Here is a 14,394-nt window from a genome sequence, read left to right on the forward strand (position 1 = left end):
GGGATCTTTATTGAATAGTATCAAATTAAATGGGACCAGCCACCACACTGAAGACCAGGCTTCACTGAAGATAGGACTGTTCCAGAGAGGGGCTCATCAGGGGTCCAGAGTGGCCCCACTGGAAAGCCTGCTTCGCTCAGGAGAAATTCTTGGCAATTACCTGTAATGAATTCAGCTAAAATCGTACCCATCCTTTGGTTTGAACCAGCCCTCTGAATTCCGGCTCAAATGGTCAACTTGCCCTCTCTCTGAATCTTCAGTTCACCTCTATATACATCTCTACTGTTTTTCCTCTCCAATGGTCTAATTACTCTGTGAGGTGAGAGATCATGTCACTTAATTCACCACTGAATACCTGTACAAAACATGGTGCCAAACACATAGTGGGCGTGTGACAAATAATTGTTGATTGAATGAATGAATGAATGAATCTGCAGGACTCAAAGCTCCAGTTTCTTTCATCTGCTGTGGTGGGTCATGGTGTTCAACCCCCCAACATCCAGACCACTTCAACTGATGAGTCTAAATTCCAGATGTTCTTAACCTTGGGCCCATGGACCCTTAATTGGTCCACGGATAAAATTCGAGGGGTCTGTGACTGTGCATGGAAAAAACACCTCTTTATTTTCACTAATCTTTAACTGAAACATAGCTTTTCCTTTCATTATAAATGTAGGCAACAAACCATAGTAGTATATTAGCAGGAGCTATGATTTTTGTTACCAGTGGAATCCTTTATGCTCATCAGCAATTCAGAATTATTGTAGCAATTATATCTACCACCAGATTTTGTTATTTAATGTCTTAATAAAGAAGCACACATACTTATATCGTGAATTTATTGAATGACCAAATTAATCTTAATTAACCTGAATGAATGCATTAAAATGCTAATAACGTTATTTCCAGATAACTGTATTTCTTTTTATTCTATGTATTTTACTTTATACATTTAAAAAATTCTTAAAAAGAGTCCCTAGGCTTCACCACACTGCCATAGGGTTCCCTGGCACAAGCAAGGTTAAAAATCCTTTTCTAGTGCTGGTTATAGAGGTGGACCCACTTTGTAAAAAATGCATCAATCTATACACATATTTTGAGGTATATTATACTTCAGTAAAATGTTTTTTAAAAATTGGTCTGAACCAATCATGGCAATCCCATATGAGTAATTAATTTAATAAAGGTTATATGTCCCAGTCTGGGCCAATGAGACATAAGAGGAAATTCTGCCATGGAGACTGGATAGGAGACACAGAGAGAGAAGTCTCCTCTTGACCTGGACTTCGTTGTATCTGCATGTTATATCTGGGGCTGCTGTGGCCATCCCACAGAGGTGGACAAAGCAGAGTGGAGCTGGAGATACAACATAATGTGCTTGGAGTCTGCCCTGACCCTGGACACCTTGTGATTGGGCTAACATATTTTCTCATTGTTTAAGTCAATTTGAGAGCCATTTTCCATTACTTGCAACGCTGTGCATCCTTACTGATGCACAGGTGTGAACACAGAAAAGTGAACAGTTCTATTCATACCATACACGGACAACACAAACACAAGCATGATCAGTCCTCATAAAATTAATAAGATCATTTTCCTCCAATGCTGAGTGTTGGAGCTTGGTTGACCACCCATGGACCACAACCTGACTGACCACACAAGTAAGCAGCTGACATGCACTGATAGAATAGTCTGGGCCCTATTCAGTATCCATTCAAATTCCCTTTTGTGACATTGGCATTATCCAAACTTTGATGTTCCTCTCTGGTCCCTGGACTTGGAAAGCTGTCTGACATCCTCTACTGTATCAACTGTATTAATATTCTCAAAGAACCGACTTTTAGCTTCATTGATTCTTCTCTATTGTTTTCTATTGTCTTGATTTCCTTTCTCACCTTTATTATTTCCTTCCTTCTCTCTTCTCTGGATTTGATTTGTTGTTCTTTAACTTTTTGAAATGGAAACATAGATCATTGATTTTCAGCCTGTCTTTCCTAATCCATGCTTTTAAAACTATAATTTTGCCTCTGTGCCCTTCTCTATCTACACCTATAAGTTTTGATATGCAGTATCTTTCCTTATCAGTCCAAAACGTTTCTAATTTCCGTTGTGATTTCTTCTTTGACTCATGGATTATTTAGAAGTGTATTGCTTAACTTTCAATCAGTTTTGAATTTTCTAGTAATCTTTTTGTTATTGATTTCTAGCTTAAGATCACTGTGATCAGAGAATATATGTACTCTGAATGATTTCCATCCTTTGAAATTTGTTGAGACTTGACGACCCAGTATATAGTGAATTTTGGTAAACGTTCCTTGTGCACTCAAAAAAGAATGTGTGTTTTGTTACTATTGGGGACTGCCCCTGTTTTGAACCTCTCTCCATACTTCGTTACAGTTTTGACTGTTCTATCTTTTCAGGCTCCAGTGTCTCCTGCAATGGGACTCCCTGCTGAGCACTCCCTCATCTCCAACACCAAGGCCACTGAATGCCTCCTCACCCACATTCAGGTGAGTTGCATGGAATTTGGACAACTAGTGCCTTTTCTCTAGTTCTTAGCAGGCAATCAGGGCAATCACCCTGCATCAGGGAGAATTACCTTAGCACTTAGATCTAGAAATGGAGCAATATCTTGAGAAACTGCTTCACTTCCACAGAGAGTGATCCAAATATCCACCTCCCACATAAAGACACACTTCCACATATACACACAGTCTCTGTCTGGGGCTGGGTGGCGAGTGTCACAAATGCCCATGGAGGGGGTGTGCTTGGGGAACTTGGGCTCTAGCCCATATATGACTGCCACATATGCAAGACAAAGTACACGTGGCAGCGGCCACGTGGTTATTGCAAATGCCTCTGGGCGGCTGTTACATTGAAACCTAAAGATAAACTGATCCTCCATATATGTTTTCCACAATCAGAATTAATTTAGGATAAAATGGGCACAAACGGTGAGTCAGTGCCGGAGAGAATAACGAGAGAAGAAAAATAAGGGAGCTAAAGTAGATGACAAAAGATCAATACGCTGCCTAGAGTGATATTAAGGAGACTGAGGCAAAGCAAGTTAGGGGCTCACAACTTCGTTTCTACGGAGGCAGATGTATGGAAGATGGGTTCCTGATGTGCGTGACCATGGAGACCTCAGGTCAGAATCAAATCTCTGTAATCTCACTTGATGGGACTTGGGAGGGGATGACAGAAATGGTTCTGGGTAGTCAAGGATTTTCCCTTCATAGCTGACACACAAATTCACTTCTCTGTACAGGTTTAGGGAGCAAGCAGTTAGTCCAGGGTACGAGTGGGTCTTTCTTCCTGAGGGGAAACTTAGAAGAGAGAGATTAATGTGACAAACTCCAGTGTCCATTGCTGCAGTTGGACTTGGGGCTGCAAGTGGTATTTGCTATCTTCCTGTTCCACCGTCCTTTCTCAATTCCCTTCACTCTCAGCTGCCGTCTCTGCTGGTCTCAATGGCTTGCCCGGTAACGTGATCGCCTCAGTAACTACTCCCTTCTCAGACTGAGCTCGATGCGCGTGTCTCTTCACAGTCACAGTCGGGTGAGGGAGTACCACAAGGTGGGCACACGGATCGCCTGGGCGCCACGTGTGTTGCTCCTTGCCCTTGCTGTGTGAAAGTAGCCCAGCCTTCTCCTGCTGACCAGGGTCAATTACCCCGTAGAATGGCGACTCATTATTTGCTTGCTGGACCTAGGACACAGGGAACACAAGGGGACAGGTGTAGCTTGCTATGTCTTCTAAAGGGGAACTGTGGTGGCGAGAGTATGCCCCCTTTGGGACATACTCATCGAGAAGAGCCCAAAGTTGAAGGGGTGGGAAGCACAAAGTCCCCCAGTGGGTCACTGGCAGTAATGGCAAGTGGAATCACTCCTACTTCCAGTTCTTGGTTCACAGATCCGTGGGCTTTTCCTGTGGGGCATGTAGTGCCATATCAGCGCCTCTGTTTCGGTGTGTATACTGAATCCTGGAGGATGGCACTCCACCCTTTCCGGGCCTTGCCTCTGAGCTGGCGTTTCAGCTGCGCCTTCAGCGGGCAGTCCTATTGCCCTATGATGTCCAGTTGTGTTCTGAATGGTACAGTGTGTAATACAACCAGTGCCTCCCATGATTATGAGTCCACTGTCCCACCTCCTGTGCTGTGAAATGAAGCGTCCTGGTCAGATGCTATGTTAAATGCTGTCAGGCATTTTGTAAGCCCCTGAATAGTGGAGCTGGTTGAGGCTGTGCAGGCAGATAAGGCAAACCCATATCTGGAATAGGTATCTATTTCTGTGAGAATGAACAGCTAGATTTTCCAGGATGGAGGGGACTCACATGAAGTCAATTGCTATCAAGTGGCCCATCAGTCTCCTTAAGGAAAAGTGCTATATTGGAGGCTCAGCATTGGTCTGCGGTGCTAACAGGTTGGGCAACTGAGGTGGCAATAATAGATTCCTGCTGGGCGCCTGTGTGACCTCCATCTCTGACACCATGGTTACCCCATTGTTTCCATTGTGCCAATTCTGTGGTGGCTAATGATAAAAGCTGGATGGCATCAGTTAGCTGGATCATTTTGTTTACTTGGTTGTTCAGTGCCTTGTCTCCACGATCGATGCTTTCTGGTGGGTGTTAACCTGAGAATCATGGATCTTCACACTTTGTACCTACTTCCATATGTCCATCCACATGCCAGAATTCGTCACCAGGCTCACCTAAACACAAGGGAGCCAAGAAGTGTATTCCAACTCATATGCTCAGAAAATAGAGAGCAGGAAATATTTGGAGAATAGCAGTAATGACTACCACAGCCTGCATTTGTTATACTCTGCTAGAAGTGTCTCAAGGCATGTTCTTTCTCTAATATTCTACAGTTTTAGAGAAAGTAAATGTTTACTTACAGCTTTCTTTCTTCCTAGAATCCAAGCAATGTTTCCTTAGGGCTGGGTCAGAGACAGTATAACTCTTGAATTTTACTCGCAACACTATTCCCTTATACTTTGTTACTGGTAAAATTATGTGATTCCTGGTGATTTTTGTCCTGTTACGGAGGGATTTTTTAAAAGCAGCTGTTCAATACTCATACAAATAGGCTTGCAGTGAGCCCACCCAACCAATCTGGCCGGTCACACCCATGCACATCTGAATCCCACAGAGACACAAATCTGGCCTGCCACTATGCTTATAACACCATTTATATTTTTTTGGCCCTCAGCTGATTCTCTCCCCAACTACTATAGAAGCTCCTTGATGCTGAGACTTTGTCTTTATAACCCCAGTTCCTAGGACGGTATCCTGCCCACTTAAAATGCTTTGTAATATTTGTCATTGGTGATGAAATGATTCTAAAAAGCAAACAAAATGGGTTTTATGACAAAGATAGCCACCCGTGCAAATAATTCAAGGCAAACAGTTCTCAGAGGATAAACAGGACCCAGAATGCTTTTTACCCAGGGCGCCCACTGCTCTGACCTGTAGCAAACAGAAAACTCTGCAAGTTAGAGCACCGTGTTGACATTTCGTGCGGCAAATGTTCAGAGGATCGCAGCTCCTCAGGAAGGCTTTATTGAATCTGAATCCCAGAAAGTAGGACAACCTTAGCCAAGTCTGTGCTAATTAAAAGACTATAACCTTTTTATTATTATATCCAAGACCTTAAGGTGTTAAAGGCCACCATTTTCAAGTTGAAAAAGTCAATCTTCAGGGCCCTTGCTTGCTATCTATCTATCTATTAACATCTTTATTGGAGTATAATTGCTCTACAATGGTGTATTAGTTTCTGCTTTATAACAAAGTGAATCACCTATACCTATACATATATCCCCATATCTCCTACCTCTTGCGCCTCCCTCCCTCCCACCCTCCCTATCCCACCCCTCTAGGTGGTCACAAAGCACCGAGCTGGTCTCCTTGTGCTATGAGGCTGCTTCCCACTAGCTATTGATTTTACATTTGGTAGTGTATATATGTCCTTGCTTTCTGTTTCTATTCCTTTCTCCATTTTAACTTTTACCCCCAACCCAGAAGCACAAACAAAATGCCTTCTATTTGGGGAAACCAAGAAATTGTTTTGATATTTTGTTTTATGACCCAAACCTATGTATTACTGGCTGCTGAGGCATTATTTCTCCCTATACACTCATCATTCATAGCTCCGGGGGTGAAAATATTCCAAAATAGTATGTAATGTCTGTTATACATTTAGATGCATAAATTTTCATTGTCAAGATGGTGATTTAATAGAAACTTATAGATTCATAGTAGAATATTTTTAATGCCTAGGTTTTTTTAAAAACAAAGTGTGTGTGTGTTCATTTCTTTCTTCTTGGAAATGTTATTTCTTTGTAATATAGTCTTTATTTATCATGGATGGGTCTAACAAATTTTGGCAATAGGCTAAAGAAAATTAAGGAAAAAGCATTTATTCTCTTAAGAGTAAGGAAGTAAAGCATCTTGATTTCATATCCATCATGTCAGCAATAAACCTAAGGTCTCAGGTCCTGTAACATCAGGCATGTAAGTTGAATATGGGATTTCTCATTTTAAGGTATTCTTTCTTTGGGACTGTAAATCACAGACATTGGATTAGCCCCCCTGAGAATTCAGGTTTGTGCCAGCCTATATTATTTTGAGTATTTTTTAGTCTAATTTGAAATTTTTATTTTTAGTGCTTTTAAAAGTATAGTTTCTTTCTCTTTCCCTTCCTCTCCCTCATTCACTTGCTCGTGTCCTCACTCTCGCTCTCAGTGTTAGTTTGATGTTACTGATCTCCTCCACTAATTCCCTCACTTGTTTTGGCAGGAACTTCTTTGCAAAGAAATATAATCACTCCTCTTGGCTATAAAGTAACCTTGGCCCAGTAAGATTATATTGAAGGGGAACCTAAGGTGTTCCTCAGGTGTCACGAGAAATAAGTTGTCTCTATCTGTTTTTAGAACCATTGTAATAGTTTCAAGCTCCTGAAATCAAAGTTCAGGATATAAACTGTAAGATATTTTTCAAGTAATTTGAATAATCCCTCACTGGGAATTTGAGTTGTAAATGCCTTTGATACATTCTTTTGAAAGTTGGAACAGGAGTGAGTTACAGTAGTAAACAGCTGACATTTCTGTGCAATGGAAAAGGCAATGCTTATTTTACTTCATCCTGTTTAGTAATTCATCTTCAGGAACTGGGCCCTTCTTCAGCCGAGGCTAGGGAGAGGGAGGGAAATCAGACAAGAATGCGACTAGAAATTGTGCTGTGTCTCGTCCCATTGACTGTCATCTCAGACTTTGGAAAACACCACCCATGCAAGACAAGCAATCAGAATATTGTAGAATAATATATGATTGGAGCAAAGAGGAGCTATAAGGCAGTGCTGTCCAATGGAAGTATAACGCGAACCACTTCTGTAATTTTAACTTTTCCAGCAGCCACATAAAAAAAGTGAAAAGAAGCAGGTGGATCGAATTGTAATAACATTTAATTAACACGGTATATCCAAGGTGTGCTCATTTCAACATGTGATTAATATAAAAATATTAACGAGATACTTTATATTCTTTTTGGCACTCAGTCTTCAAAATGTGGTATTGTACATTTCTAGCATATCTCAGTGCGGACTTGCCACATTTCAAGGGCTCAGGAGCCACACGTGGTAAGTGACTACCGCAGCAGACCAAGCAGGGATGGATAATATCTCATTCAAAACCCTCTCTGACAAATAAGGACTCAGGAACCAGAGAGGTTAAGCCACTTGCCCCATGCAAACTGCTGTGTCAGACAGCAAGACTCAAAACCAGATCTTCTAATTACCTATCAAGGCCACTTTGCACTACTTCAAGAGGTTTTCTTGGCCTGATATCTCATGGACTTCCTCCCCCAAATTTCACGCCTCTGCAGCTTCCAACAAGAAAGAAATATTAAAATAGGAACAGGGGGATCAGACAGATTCATATGTGAGACTTCAGCAGCATTCTCGTACAAGGCTTAAGAAGGAAGTGAAGAGATATTAAGTAATATTTTAAAATCTCCTATCTGCTTTAAATGAGTTAAAAATCTCGAGGCCTAGGCAAATTATATCTGGGATCATTGAAAGAATGAGATGAGATAACAGAACTGCTATTGGTTACCAGGAAAATGATGGACAGGGGAATAAATGCTAGGGAATTGGCACATATCCAGATTTCTCTAACTGGAAAAGGCAAATGATACTAGTAGCAAACATGTACATAGTACTTACTAGGTGCCAGGCGCTGGTTCTGAGTGCTTTACACATGTGGCTTCATCAGTTCCTCACAATAATCTTATGAGGTAGGTACTCATACTAGCTTCACTTTTTAGATGAGGAAACTGAGACCACAGAGAGGTTAAATAATCTGTTTACCATGTATTGCCAGTAGATGGCAGAGCCAGGATTTGACTCTGAAGTCTAATTCTTTGGATTGGCATTGCACCATGCTGCTCACAGATTTAAGATTTCAGTATCTGTCTAGTTCCCTGCCCTCTTATTCTCCCTTTCTCCTTGGCTGGGAATCATCTGATAGCCTCTTAAAAGTTCAGCCCAAGCCAGGTTCTGGGGCAAGGGGTGACTTCAGTAAGAGAAGTCCTAGTTTAATGCTTTGCAAGTCCACCATCATATGCTATTGGCTACCATCCCCACCCTGACCTTATGTCTCAGTTTGGGGCCCTGGGTCCTTCCTTGTATTATGTATCCCTAAGTTAAGTATTGGAGTCTGTTCTTGGACCCTAGCTTGCAACTTGTGGACAGAAGACTCTGATATCCCAGTCTCCTCAGGTCACTGTACAGAACCTTTCCTTGCGTCTACTTGCCTGCCACTTCTATTCCCTGTTACCTCTTTTTTTAAAAAAATACTTATCGATTGATTGATTGATTTGGTTGTGCTGGGTCTTAGTTGCGGCTCGCTGGCTCCTTAGTTGTGGCATGCGAGCTCTTAGTAAGGGCATGCATGTGGGATCTAGTTCCCTGACCAGGGATTGAACCCTGACCACCTGCATTGGGAGCGCAGAGTCTTATCTACTTTGCCACCAGGGAAGTCCCTATTCCCTGTTACCTCTTGAGAGACCTCCGTGACAACAATTGCTTTTGACAAAGCCTTGTGTGAAATTATACTCTCCACCCACCATGTTCCACCTATGGGTTCAAAACTTGCTCCTATCGCTCAGATCATTTCCAACTCCCCGTCCATTCCAGCGACTGAGTCTAACTTTAAGAATCAGCCTCTCGGGCTTCCCTGGTGGTGCAGTGGTTAAGAATCCACCTGCCAATGCAGGGGACACGGATTTGATCCCTGGCCCGGGAAGATCCCACATGCCACGGAGCAACTAAGCCTGTGCGCTACAACTACTGAGCCTGCACTCTAGAGCCCACGTGCCACAACTACTGAAGCCCGTGCTCCGCAACAAGAGAAGCCACCACAGTGAGAAGCCCGTGCACCACAACGAAGACGCAACACAGCCAAAAATAAAACAAATAAATAAATAAATTTATAAAAAAAATAAGCAAACAACTGTTCTCGTTAAAAAAAAATAAATAAAGAATCAGCCTCTCCCAGTTTGCTTGGTTTTCTGCACAGGTGAATCCTTCCAGTTATGAGTGAAACACCATAATATCAAGTCATTGAGCTGGGCATTGGTCCTTGGAAAAATTATAAGTGTATTATTAAATAGTTGATTTGGAAGCACTTAAAATGGAAAGCGATTATTGTTAAGAAATCCTTCTAAAGCCAAACTCAATTCTTTTTCCCTTCGTCTGGATAGTGTTCCGAAAATTGCCAGTAAGAAGAATGCCTTAGACATAGTGTATCTGGATCTCAGCAAGCTATTAAACAGGGCTATCATATTTTTGTGGATGAGAAGTAAAGAGATAATAGAATAGATATGTGAATTCACATCTGGTCTTGAATGTCAACTTTGAGCTAGATTCCAATACTGTTGTAACAGCCTTCCTCTTAACCCTGTCCTACTCTACTTCTTATTAAACGCTCTAATAAACACTTAATGAGGAAAGCTCAGTGAATGTGTAGAAGATGCAGAATAGAGATGAATAGATTCCATAGCCAGTGACATGTTCAGAAGTCAGAGGGTTCTCCACAAGGTAGAATGAAGAGTTAAAATGAACAAGATTAAATACAATAAGGATGCATATAAATGTATGTATTTTTGTTTAAAAATTAAACTATACAAAAACAGTGTGAAAAAGACATGGGCCAACATTAGTATAGTGGTGGTAAAGGGGGAGTCTTAGGATCTTTATATATTGTAACTCACTGTGAGCCAAAGTGTGCACGGCTGCCAAGGATCGAATGTGATCTTGGACTACATTAATTATAGTATAATGGGAAGGTTAATTCCCTTGTACTTGGTACCTGCCAAACTCTGCCTGGGTTTTTGTACTCAGATCATGGCAGTCTGACAAACTGCAATGGATCTGGTACAGGCAGCCAGGGTGGAAAAGGGTCTGGAACTAATGGTATGCTGGAGCCAGCTGGTACTCACTTGCTGGAAATTGCTAGATATTCAGGAATTTTGTGAGCTGGTTGTTAAACCCTTAGTAGCTTGAAACGGGTCATGGTGAGAGTATTTACACCATGGTAATCAGTAAATGCTGTAAATCAAGACTTTGTTTTCCAGACAGTGGGTCTGCCAGGGTACTACTGTCAATAATTCCCTGATATGAAGAATGATTAAAGACAGACAGAGTGTTACATTCAATCAAAAAAAAGAAACACTCTAGTGGGGAGAGGATAAGGATTTCAGAGCAGTCTTTAAATACTTAAAGAGTTTAACTCCCATTTACCATTGCAACAAAAAGAATAAAATACCTAGGAATAAACCTACCTAAGGAGACAAAAGACCTGTATGCAGAGAACTATAAGACAGTGATGAAAAAAATTAAAGATGATACAAACAGATGGAGGGATATACCATGTTCTTGGATTGGAAGAATCAATATTGTGAAAATGACTATACTACCCAAGCAATCTACAGATTGAATGCAATCCCTATCAAATTACCAATGGCATTTTTCACAGAACTGGAACAAAAAATTTCACAATTTGTACAGAAACACAAAAGACCCCGAATAGCCAAAGCAATCTTGAGAAAGAAAAACGGAGCTGGAGGAATCAGGCTCCCTGACTTCAGACTATACTACAAAGCTACAGTAATCAAGACAGTATGGTACTGGCACAAAAACAGAAATATAGATCAATGGAACAGGATAGAAAGCCCAGAGATAAACCCACGCACATATGGTCACCTTATTTTTGATAAAGGAGGCAAGAATATACAATGGAGAAAAAAAACAGCCTCTTCAATAAGTGGTGCTGGGAAAACTGGACAGCTACATGTAAAAGAATGAAATTAGAACGCTCCCTAACACCATCCACAAAAATAAACTCAAAATGGATTAAAGACCTAAATGTAAGGCCAGATACTATAAGACTCTTAGAGGAAAACATAGGCAGAAGACTCTATGACAGAAATCATAGCAAGATCCTTTTTGACCCACCTCCTAGAGAAATGGAAATAAAAACAAAAATAAACAAATGGGACCTAATGAAATTTAAAAGCTTTTACACAGCAAAGGAAACCATAAACAAGATGAAAAGAAAGCCCACAGAATGGGAGAAAATATTTGCAAATGAAGCAACTGACAAAGGATTAATCTCCAAAATTTAGTAGCAGCTCATGCAGCTCAATATCAAAAAAACAAACAGCCCAATCCAAAAATGGGCAGAAGACCTAAATAGACATTTCTCCCAAGAAGATATACAGATTGCCAGCAAACACATGAAAGGATGCTCAACCCCACTAATCATTAGAGAAATGCAAATCAAAACTACAATGAGGTCTCACCTCACATCGGTCAGAATGGCCACCATCAAAAAATCTACAGGCAATAAATGCTGGAGAGGGTGTGGAGAAAGGGGAATCCTCTTGCACTGTTGGTGCGAATGTAAATTGATACAGCCACTATGGAGAACAGTATGGAGGTTTCTTAAAAAAGGAACTTAAAAAATAGAACTACCATATGACTCAGCAATCCCACTACTGGGCATATACCCTGAGAAAACCATAATTCAAAAAGAGTCATGTACCACAATGTTCATTGCAGCTCTGTTTACAATAGCCAGGACATGGAAGCAACCTATGTGTCCATTGACAGATGAATTGGTAAAGAAGATGTGGCACATATATACAACGGAATATTACTCAGCCATAAAAAGAAATGAAATTGAGTTATTTGTAGTGAGGTGGATGGACTTAGAGTCTGTCATACAGAGTGAAGTAAGTCAGAAAGAGAAAAACAAATACCGTATCCTAACACATACATATGGAAACTAAAAAAAAAAAAAAAAAAGTTCTGAAGAACCTAGGAGCAGGACGGGAATAAAGACGAAGATGTAGAGAATGGACTTGAGGACACACGGAGAGGGAAGGGTAAGCTGGGACGAAGTGAGAGAGTGGCATGGACACATATACACTACCAAATGTAGAATAGACAGCTAGTGGGAAGCAGCTGCATAGCACAGGGAGATCAGCTCGGTGCTTTGTGAGTACCTAGAGGGGTGGGATAGGGAGGGTGGGAGGGAGATGCAACAGGTAAGAGGCATGGGGACATATGTATATGTATAGGTGATTCACTTTTTTGTAAAGCAGAAACTAACACACTATTGTAAAGCAACTATACTCCAATAAACAAGTTAAAAAAAAACTTAAAGAGTTTAGATTTTCTTTCTCAGCAAATCAGAGCAATCTTCTCCAACACTCCCGTCTTTAAGGACAGAACAGCCTGAGCTCTCACGACCTCCCCACCCATCCAGAGGTGTGGCCCCAACTGCCAGCCACTAGTGAGTTTCTCATATTATCTTTAAAAGTTATGGGAATCTTACAGTTTGCTCCATAAATGATCCATTTCTCTCTGAATATAAGAATAATGGATTGAAGAGGCACTTCTCAAATTTTTCTGTGTATGAATCACCTGGGGATCTTGTTAACATGTAGGTTCTAATTGAGTAGGTCTGGAGGAAAGACTGAGATTCTGAATTTCTAATAAGCCCCCAGATGGTGCCAGATGTGCTGGTCTGTGCATACTCTGAGTAGCAAGGGCTTAAATTATGGACTAGTCTCTTTTCTTGCCTTTTTTCCCCCCAACTCCATCTTCCAGTAAATTCAGCACCCAGGGTGTTTAATCTGTATTTAATGTCTGTCTCCGATAGAGACACAAGCTTCTGGGGGTATATACATGTGCCTCTGAAAAACTCGGAGTTAAAACTTTTTAGACTTACTTGTATTTCATTATTTGTCCTCTTGTAGAATTCCTTTTTATTGAACAGCACTTCGGCCTTTGTACTTTCTGTCCGTCCTGAGTATCATTATGAGAAACAGTGGAGGAAATTCATTCTTTGACCCATTGTAGGAAAATTGTCAAGGGCGTCATCTGCTTTGTTACATTCTGTTCTCTGTTTGAGGACTCAAAGGAACTTCAGTTTTATTTCTAGCAATTGCTTCTTCTGAACAATTTATTCTTTTTGATCTTACCAATACCCTGAATCTCGTAATTGAGTGCATTTTCCTCTTTGACTCAACATTCATTCAACATATACTGATTGAGCACCTGCATGGGGACCCAGCAGAGAACAAAATGGGCACATATTCCTGTTCTCATGGAGCCTTTTTGCAGTTTCTCTTCCCTCTCATTGGTAGGAAATATCTGACTGTTGGGAAATACAGAACCACATTGGAGGCTACCTCCAACAACCCTAAAAGACCTGGTAAGGAAGACATTTCTGGTCTGAATCTGGCTCCTGGGTGTGTGAATTTCTAACCCTCATCTTCTCTTTACTGGATTCTCTCAACTTTTCATTTTTCTCTTTGGATACCCTGTGCATACTATTAGTTGTAAGCTGCCTCAAATCCTCTATGGAATGAGGCAGTATGTAAATAGCTCATTAAATATGTGGCGCTGGAAAAATCAGAACTAAAGCCAATGCAGTAAAGTTATAGGGAATCACACCTTAGCCTCATGTACAAATAGTCTAATGTCCTGAAAACAAATGGCTCGCCTTATAATATAGTGACGTTTTGGACACTGATATTGGCAGTTCACCTTTGGGGAATTTTGACATGGTGCTTCCCGACATGAAGGGCATTCGTACTAGATAATACCGCAGGTGCCTTTCAGTCATCGGATTGTATAGAAATGTCCATGATTTCAATTCTTCTGCAGACACAACAGTGGCTCCTCCTTTCCCTACTAGCCCCAGTATCTTTTGGAGAAGATGAATTCTTTAGGGAAGATGGCGGGCTCCGGGGAATCCCACATGTCAGGGTGGGGGAAGTTTTGGAGAGGGGCTTCTGCCAGAAAAGCAGCCCAGGGCTCAAATCCTCCAC

At 41.2% G+C, this 14,394-nt stretch overlaps 1 protein-coding gene across 3 annotated transcripts in view; it reads left to right on the forward strand.

Moving 5' to 3' along the window:
- The window catches only part of RAI2 (retinoic acid induced 2), a 405,001-nt gene that overhangs the window by 183,458 nt on the left and 207,149 nt on the right, over nucleotides 1-14,394 (forward strand). For all 3 annotated transcript variants that reach the window (XM_067722188.1, XM_067722187.1, XM_067722189.1), the window contains one exon: nucleotides 2,421-2,510. The gene's annotated coding sequence lies outside the window, so the exon portion shown is untranslated. The remainder of the gene's footprint in view (nucleotides 1-2,420; nucleotides 2,511-14,394) is intronic.

The sequence above is a fragment of the Pseudorca crassidens genome, chromosome X (assembly GCF_039906515.1).
Source record: "Pseudorca crassidens isolate mPseCra1 chromosome X, mPseCra1.hap1, whole genome shotgun sequence".
NCBI classification, from domain to species: domain Eukaryota; kingdom Metazoa; phylum Chordata; class Mammalia; order Artiodactyla; family Delphinidae; genus Pseudorca; species Pseudorca crassidens.